Consider the following 10,142-nt stretch of genomic DNA (forward strand, 5'->3'; position numbering starts at 1 on the left):
GTTGAATGCTTTGGAAATTACAATTCCCCCAAAAAACTTTACGGTTTACTCCTTACTATTTTATTTAGACCTTTAATGTACTTGTTACAAATCACAATGTTTTCTTCTTATATCATCCAGCCAGTGCCTGTATGCTATATAATAATCACAAGGATTCAGTTTAACCTCCAATCATTTTAGTTTAGCATTCAATCATTTCTATTCGGCATCTGATCAAGTTCATCAAGAAAAAAAAACTATTAAGAATCATGCCAGTACAGTAGATATAAAATGCCTACACACTCCTGTTAAAATTGCAGGTTTTGAAGTTTTTTTATAAACAAACAAATAACCTCAGGTGACAACAAAAAAACACAACAGATTTCAATATGTGGTCATTTTTTTCCCAAAATGTAAACCAACATTCAGAAACCAGGTGGGGAACAAATAAGCACATTCTATAATTCAGTAACATGTAGAGCCACCTTTAGCAACAATAACTTGAAGTAAACGTTTTCTGTAGGAGTTTATCAGTCTCTCAGATTGTTTTGGAGAAATTTTGCCCCACTCTTCTTTACAGCATTGCATCAGTTCATTGAAGTTTGAGCGTATTCGTTTATGCACAACTCCCTTAAGATCCTGCCACAGCAGGATCGAGGTCTCAATCGGGTAGAGGTCTGGACTTTCCAAAACCTTGATTTTTTTCTTCTTTAGCCATTAAGATGTCAATTTTTTGGTGTGCTTGGGATCATCGTTCTGTTGCGTGACCCAATTTCAGTCCAGCTTATACTGCTGGACAGATGGCTTCACATTTGTATCAAGAACGTTCTGGTATAAAGTGGAGTTCATCATTGTCTCAATGACTGCACTTGTGGTGATACTCTGTGTTTGGTTTTGCCAAACATGGCACTGTGCATGATGACCAAACATCTCCACCTTGGCCTCATCAATCCAAAGGATATTGTTCCAGAACTTTTGTGGTTTGTTCAGATGCAATTTTGCAAACCTAGGTCATGCTCCATATTCCTTTTGGAGAGAAGGGGCTTTTTCCTAGCCACTCTTCCAGGAAAGCCATACTTGTTCAGTCTTTTCCTGATTGTGCTCTCAAACTAAACATTTAATGTGCTTACAGGCCACATGATATAGCTCTTGGAGTTTTCTTTATATCTCTGAGCATTAAATGGTCTGTCCTTGGACTGAATTTGCTGGGACACCCACTTCTGGAAAGATTGGTATCTTGAAGGTTCTTCTCACTGTAGAATGATGAATTTCAAATTGTTTGGAGACGGCCTTATAACCCTTCCGAGATTGATGAGCAGCAACAGTTACTACTCTGAGGTCAAGGCTGATGTCCTTTCTTCTTGGCATGATGTAGACTCACATTTGAGTGCTCCAGAACACCAAACTACCAAAAGTTCTGTTTTTATAGAGGTAGTCACACTTTTGATGACAAACTAATATTGTAAATTTCATTAGTAACACCTGGCTGCTACTTACTCTCTCAGTGATTGTGGAAGTAGGCAGGGTGTACTTATTTTTCCCACCTGGTTTCTGAATCTTGGTTTACTTTTTGGGGGAAGAAATGACTACGTATTGAAATCTGTTTTTGTTGTTGTTGTTGTCACCTGCGGTTTGTTTGATTATAGATGTTAGTAAGGACCACACAATTGTTATTTAGGCCCTGATAAATAAAAACATATAACTGAAGGTGGGTGTACTTTCTTTTTCCCATGACTGCAATTATCACACATTTGTCATCAATAAAGTGATTCTGATTAATCCCAAATAAAGATCTGCTTTTTCTGTAGGATTTTTTTTTGACATCTTCTTGGTTTCATCCAACTGCTGAAGCCATGGTCGGCAAAGTGCTTAGAAAGCATGTATGGGGTCTCATTGTCAAACAGTATCGATCAGAAGAGGGGTACAAAAGAATTTCAAAAACATTAGATGCACCATGGAACACTGTGAAGGCCATCATCAAGAAGTGGAGAAAATGGGGCACCACAGAGATATTAGCAATACATCCCTCCAAATTTGACAAAAGGACAAGAAGCAAACTTATCAGGAAGGCTGCCAAGAGACCTACAGCAACATTAAAGGAGCTGCAGGAACAGCTTGAAAGTACTGGTCACTCTCTGCATGTGGCAACAGCTATAGGGTGGATAGATGGAAGCCCTTTTTCATGAAAGAAAATCCAACCCAGTCTAAATCACTCCATGTGGCAAAATGTGTTATGGTCTGATGAGACCAATTTAGAATTTTGTGGGCTTAATTCAAAAAACATATGTTTGGCACAAAAACAAAGCAGCTTATCACCCAAAGAACACCATCCTGACAGTGAAACATGGTGGTGGCAGCATCATTCTATGGGGCTGCTTCTCTTCAGCTGGGAGCTCTATTCAAGATAGAAAGAATCATAGATGGCTCCAAATCTCAATTTATTTTGCCATAACACTTACAGGCCTCTGTTAGATAGCTGAAGATAAAGACAAAATTCCCCTTCCAGCATGATAATGACCCAAAGACCAAATCCCAGTCAACAAAGGAATGGCTTCAGAAGAAGATCAAAATTTTGAATTGGGCCAGTCAGAGCCCAGATCTAAATGCTATCAAAAACCTGTGGGCTGCGCACAGGAGATACCCCCAAAATGGCCAAAGACGTGCTAAGTTGGTAGACCCTTACCCAAAAAGACTGAGTGCTGTATTACAAGCAATGGGTGGTTTAATAAAGTATTCATTGAATTTTGTTGGATATCACATTAAAAAAGATCTGATGTGATTTATGGGGTTTTTTTGTTTGTATGTATACTTTCACTTAATTATAATTTCTCAGTACTTTTTCCACCCCTGCTTTTCATCCACAGCTAATGGCAAAATATAAAGGAACGCTTCAATCAGTCTGTTTGATGGTTTAAAATAATAATAATAATAATAAACACAAATGGGACATTATAAAACAACATTATGAAAATTTATCATTGTGTTTAAATGACAGCTCTCTGGTTCCATAAAGGCAAAATGAATCACTGCTGGGGGGAGTATATGGAAAGACTGAGTAAAGTCAAGAGCTGTTCTTTGGGCAGGGGTGTTAGTATTAATAGAGGTGTGTGATATCTTTCCTGCCACTGAGGGACTGAAGAGTGACAGAACCCCTCACCACTGCAGCTTCCTGCCCACACCATTTTCAGATGATTGTTCAACAACAATGATGAGGCTTAACATTTACCATTCAACACATATCATACGGTCTTACAGCCCTCTAAAATAAGTGGTTCAGTGAATGATATTGTTATAAATTATTTATAGAGCAAGAAATTGTGAGCTCTAATGTGCAATATTAAATTATATTAAACATTGTAACGACACTGCATATATAGCTGATTATATATATTAACTAATATTTGAATTTTTATAACAATATGGTCAATCCTGACATTATCACACCCCCAAGCTGCTGCACCTGCGCCTGGGCCACCTCCTGAACACCTGTTACTAATTAATATTCCTTGCACACAGTTGTATAAATAGCCCAGAACATTCCTTCTGTCTTTGGGAAGTCTAGCATAACCTTACTCAACCCTCCACGCCTTCTTCAGTGCTTCCTAGCATTTGTAGGTGAATGAGAAATGTGTGTTTTCTGCCTTGAAGGATCCCTTAGTAACCTCTGTGATTTTTTTTAATTGGCTTTTTCCACAAGATATTACATGATATTCTACAAGATATTACAAAATCCATAATCATAACCATAATCACATTCCACCAAGGCCAGAATATGCTCTGAAGACTACTACTTATGCTGCTCACTTTGGGAGTCCTTGCTTTAAAAAAAAAAAATCAAAACTAGTAATTAATCCTTATTAATCCTTATAAGGTTATTCAAGAGATATTTGGAGAAGAAGCAGGCATTGATATTTGTAGTCACCTGTCTGCAAGAGACCTTAATCAGTCTGAAGAAAAGTTGGCTTGAAAGAGTTAAGAGAAGGATATCCAACCTGCACCGCAAACCTCTGAGACATCAGAGAGCCCTTGCAGAACACTCTGAGGACTGCCTGCAAAAAAGTGCACACAGCAGTAGCTAAGGGAGGTTTTTTTACAATGAAGTGAAAAAGTCACACATATGATTCCTCACAAGTAACCTGCCTAGTCTTTCATATTAAGTTAAAGACTAACAAACAAAAGCATGCACATTTTCTTGTGCAAGGGTTCTCCAAATGTTTGACAGGGGAGAGTACATATAGTAATTTCTGTCATGTTTAACCTTCTATAGATTTAATACATGTTGAAGGGTAATGGTGCTTTACTTCTTAACATAGTATATCATTTTTCTTATTGGATAGTTATGTGCAGGTATATGTTAAATACTGTATAAGAATGATGCTGCATTTTATTCTTTCTGCAAATAGCCATAGCAGACCATATGAGAAGAACAGAAAAAGGAAAAGGAATATAAAAATAGAAGATGAAAAGAAAAAAGGTATAATTGTGTAGGAGAGAGACAGAGTTAAAGAGAGAGTGTGACTTCTTAGGAAGTATGGTGGGTGATTCTCTTCCTAACTCTACTTCCTTCCCATGCTTATCTCTAGAGCTGACAGAGAATATACCAGTGTTACCATCGAAGCCACCTCATGCCTGGATGAGTCAGAAGACACCAGCAGGAGCAGATATTGAGATGCCCACCATCATCAGCCTGATCACCCAAAGACCTCTCACCCCATCCTCAAACCCTATCCGTCCAGGCTCAAACCTTCACAAACACTTAGCATCTGCCTGGCCAGGGTGTCTCATCATGTCTCCCTTTGTGTTACTGACACATGTCTGTTCCAGGCCTGGTCACATTCCCCCTCCACCGTCTCTGTCCGCTCACGTTGCCACATCCCGCATCAGCACCCAAACTGCCATCCAGCCCATTGACATTCATCTCAGCCAAAAGGGTTTGTCACACACAGAGCTAACACTCTCCTGCACAGCACAGCAAAGATGAGATGACACAAACAAGTTACTGCCATGGGAATGAGTAGTGGTTAGTCACTGAGGCCAATGAAATAAGCGATGCCTTAAAAAAGAGACAGAGCAAGTATTACATTTGTTTAATCTTATCTAAAGATTTTGTGACAAAATATAACAATTGGTTTGACTTTTTAATTCTATTTGTAATCATTTTTACAACATCCTGATCAGTTTTACAACTCATAAATGGAAGGTCAGTTCAAGGGTAGATGATGGGGAATAGAATTCTTAGAAAAAAGGCTCAATGGTTTTGGAAAAGTAAACTGGTGATTCAGTTATGACTATCACTCAGCACACATTTCTTAGTGAACACTCATTAACCTATGCTTCAGTGCAAATCTAGAAGTAAGAGATACCAAATGAAGACAACATATTCTTCCAAATTTGTAAGAATCTGATTCAACATTTATAAAAAGCTGTGAGAAATAAGATTAAGGTTAGGGGATGGGTGAGTGGATGTTCCATTACTCACAACTTCATTTGTATGAAATAATACAAACTCTGACCACATTGCCCTCACTTATTCAAATCCTTATAAATTTTGATGAAGAGATATAACAGCATCTGAAAAAAGGCCTAAATATTACACTATTGAACTGCTGTAGTGTTTGTATTACTAAAATGTTAGCTGTAAGACATATATTGGATGAGCACACTAATGTGTGATACATACATGCAGCTGCTCACAGTGTTGGTTTGAATAATGATTTTAAATATTGTTCTCTCTCTCCCTCTCTCTCTCTCTCTCTCTCTCAGGAGTTGTGATGGATGAAGCAGAAGGTACCGCCTGGGACCAGTGTCATTCTGGTCTCACCCATGTGTGTGCCATAGGTGTTCGAAGTATAAATACTGCTAGCCCTGTGGCTGCGGTCAGCCCAGCAGGACCCTCTGTGCCCCCTCCTGCCTGCTCCCTCCCTCTAGGCCTCTCTGTATCTAATTAGGATCTTAGGCTCGTTAGGGCCGGAGACCCCCAGGGTCGCTGACACAAAGCTGATTCCATCTGACGTAACAAGTCAGTGCCAAGGGGACGGACATTAATTTTAATTAACAAAATGTAAGGGTCAGTCTTTGATTTTAGCTAAGAGGGAGAAGATCAAATTAGCTGTGCTGGAGAGAACACCAGCAGGGAAGGCCAGAGGTACGATGCAACTGTCAATGTTCCCAAACTGTGCCCAGTTTTTTTTTTTTTTAAATGCAATGTATCTGGAGACACATTATGTTGTGTCCATGCTTCCCTGCTTGTTACTGTCTCTTTTTCAGCTTTATCTTAACACAGTGCAGTTTAATTTATAAAGTGGAAAAGCTGACTCATTTTTCACCGCATAAATGTTTATCATATATTCAGCACATGCCACCTGCAGCCCCTGTATGTGTGACAGCATGCAAGCCTTTGTGAAGTGGCTTGGAAACAGCTGTGTCCCAGCTGTGGCATCTTCTGGTGTCCTGCCACAAGCTGAACTGTGGGATGCCAAATAGCACATGCACTGATTACACCACTGTTTTGTTGTCCTCAGTTAGTATAAGCCAGCTGGAGTTGCTGTAGGGGGGCAGAGACAAAGGACCTCTACTCTATCACCTCCTGACTCTCCCATTCATCCTCCACCTGTGCAGATTTTTTGTCAATCCCCTTAAACATTCATTTTTTTTGTTATAGAAGTCCACCTTGACCATTCTCTCTCACATCCTCTCTTTTCACTCTTCCATCTTTCCCTCCCCCACTTTCTCCTGACCTACTTTTGACCCACTTCTTCTACCCTGACTGGAAGTTAACCCCCAGAGGGAGCACCGTGTCAGCCTTACACCATGTCAGTTCCCACACAAAAGGCACCCTTCGTCACTTTACATTTTCCCAGTCTCCCCTCATGTGCCAGGTTTAGTATTGTTTTAATTTCAGGGTCATCCTGCGTATGAAGCCTACGTTTCAGGTACTTTTACTTAAAAGTGTTTACTTAAAACACATTTTGGAACATGTTTACTATAGAACATTTTTAACACCCATTTTCTCTCTTGTCTGTATCACTCATTAAAAACCTAGTGCTCAACTAAATACGTTCTAAGCTGTGACCACTGCCCAGTCATTAATCGTGAGTTGATCCCGACAAGGCCACAGCCATTGGTGGCAGAGAATCCAAGGGAGCAAAACTGGTGATGCTCTCTGGTTTGGAAAGATGGCATCACACTCTTCCATGTCAATTAGAGCAACAGTGACATCTGTGAGCTCATACTAGAATTAGCAATCTCCTCAAAGTGTGTTCAGCTCCCCTGTGAGGCTGCATGAGTTGCAGTTTAAAAGGATGCAGTGACAGAGCTGCAGGGTTGTATTTAGGTAGATTAGAAGAAACCAACACTGATAAGATATTATCTGTCACCTCAATGCCACTAACGGGTTGAGGATAGTCCAACAAACTATCACTGGTCCGGTGGTTAGAAATTGAGAATTGATGAAAGGCTAGAGGGCAATTGATATAAATTGTGCATAGAAAAGGATGGGTTGGAATGGTTTGGGTCCACATGAGCCCTTAGAGGGAAGGGTCACTGCAAATCAGTACAAAGTTATTCTTAATGAATACCTTTATCCTATGATAAAACATTTCTAGCCTGATGATAGTGCTCTCTTCCAGGATGACGATGTTCACGACACGAGGGCTCAGTGAATGGTTTGACGTATATGAAAATGTAAATCAGATGCTATGACCTTCACAGTTACCAGATCTCAACTCACTTGAACAGCTATGGAAGATTTCAGACCAATGTGTTAGACAGCACTCTCCACCACCATCATCAAAACACCAATTGTGGCAATGTCTTTTGGAAGAATGGTGTCCTGGTGGCTTAGTAAGACATATTTTTAAATTAATTTTATATATTTGTATATATTTATATATATATATTTCAGTAGTTGTATATAAAGATGTCCAAATTGCACACAGAAAAAACTGCACATATGCGTGAGTGCGAGCAAATACAATTGACCTCAAGACAAGCGCCGGAAAGTATACATTCACACAGGATTTCACACCCACATACTTACACAGAATCTGTTCCTTACACACACTATGTCCAGACAAACTTGTGATCACTACTAAGATATTTATGACTGCAATATAATTTTACTCAGTTTGGCTGCTGTGTTCAGATGCACCGAATATATTCTTCTCAAACTACAGTTTCACTTCAACTGTACATTCAACCTATTTTATTCTGATACAATTTTAGGTTCAGCTCACCCCTTGCCTGGTTTTAGTTGCTTTTACAACAAAAAAGTTCCAGTGCATCAGACAGTTTACTTATCTGAGGATTCATGATGTGTGTGAGGTAGTAGGGATAGATATAATAGGGATAGACTCAGCATCATAGATGCAAGCCTGGAGCGTCAAAGAAGGGCCACGTCTCTACAAAGAGTTTTCCTCTTCTAATCCATAAAGTTCCACATATTAAGGCCTTTGTCATTAGTTAATGAGTGTGATGCCACTTTAATGTTGGCAAAGGTTCAGCCAATCTAGACAGAATAGCTTATTTCCTATATATTACACAGAGTCTAGCACTTAGCTTTTATATCTAAATGTGCTGTTCTGATTTGTGACACTCTATCAGTAGCAGCCTCTGCAGGATGGAATGTAAGGCCCTGTGCCATTATGACTGATAGTGTTGTAACTATCTTTAACTATGAAAGAATTTGGTTAAAGAGGCTTTAAATACTTGTCTAATTACTTGGTTGTCATTCTCAACAATAGTGGCTCTATTTTTATCCGTTGAAAGCATCAGGGATTGTGGATTTTATACGTAGTAAACACATACAGTTCACACTTATTCATTTTTGCTTCATGTGAAGGAACACTTGCTACGTTTCAGAGTAAAAACATCATAGCATGGACAAATATAATACTGTGTGTACTATGTACTACTAAGCTAAGATGGGACAAAGTGTGATTATTATATCCCTGCATGGTTAACTGTGAGGTTTTGTGCAAATTTGTTACTTGTGTAATTAGAATGGCAGACATTCCTGTTTCTGTACTCTGAGTTGTAAGTCAAATGCTTAAATTTGCAAGTGCACAGTAATTTCAGTTTCCCAGCTCAGAATTCCATCATTATCTCTAAAATATTTCTCCAATTTGTATACTACAGTACTGGGCTTTTAAAAATGTGAGTAATATGTATGAATGGCTATAAATGACATGCATACTGGATAAAATAGATACAATTTATACACATACTGATATGTTAAGAATACTGCAGAGTTTATGAAATGAAGTCAGGATATGTGGTCATTACATTGCATGTCAAGTATACAATGTATTCAATACACTACCAGTAGCAATGACAGGGTGTGGAATCATAAACCATGCCATAAACCGTATGTGTGTGTGTGTTTGTTTGTTTGTCAGTGACCTGTCTAAGATGATTACCAGACAAATCTTTGGCTCTGGATGATGTTTTTATGGGAGTTCTCTATCTCTCTATTAGCATGCAGGTACACAAGAATGAGCACTCAATGGACCAACACAGAGCAAAACCAGAGCCTATTTAATTTACTGCCTGTGCAGCTCCTATATAGCACGAGTGCAGCGAGCTGCCGCTGGACTTCGTGATGTTGTCATGGGGTCTTGACCCTCTTAATTTACAACTGCTGCAAAACAGTCTGTTGGCTGCAAGCAGTTTAACCTCTTGAACTCTGTGTCTTCTTCTCAAAAGCTAAGACTTTCATTGAGCTTTCCCTATGCAACAATAATAAGAAAGATTATTGTTATAGGGCAAACATTTAAATATGATGCACAGACATACAGTACAGAAATCCTAAGAATTCACGAGTTTGGATTATAGTGCAAATACTCGCATGGCTGTAGACAAAACGCACTTTAAAACAACAATAATAAGAGTGCATGAAGTGAGAGTAATGGAATGGTAGTGAAGTGACACTGAAGGTGGTCTCTGGAGAGGAAAAATGAGAGGAGTCATGATATGGGGGCAGTAGGGGACAGCAAGTAGGCAGGCCAGGACCCCCTCCTGATGGGGGGGTGAAAGGAAACACCATGGTGTTGATCTCAAGGAATGCAGCAAGCCAGAGGCCTAGCTCTGCTGGCACCACACGCAAATACCTTGCCCACCCCTCTTCCTGTCTCTGTCCTGTCTCTTCCTCATTTATCCAGATTGCC

This window comes from Pangasianodon hypophthalmus, chromosome 12 (assembly GCF_027358585.1).
Source record: "Pangasianodon hypophthalmus isolate fPanHyp1 chromosome 12, fPanHyp1.pri, whole genome shotgun sequence".
Lineage (NCBI taxonomy): Eukaryota > Metazoa > Chordata > Actinopteri > Siluriformes > Pangasiidae > Pangasianodon > Pangasianodon hypophthalmus.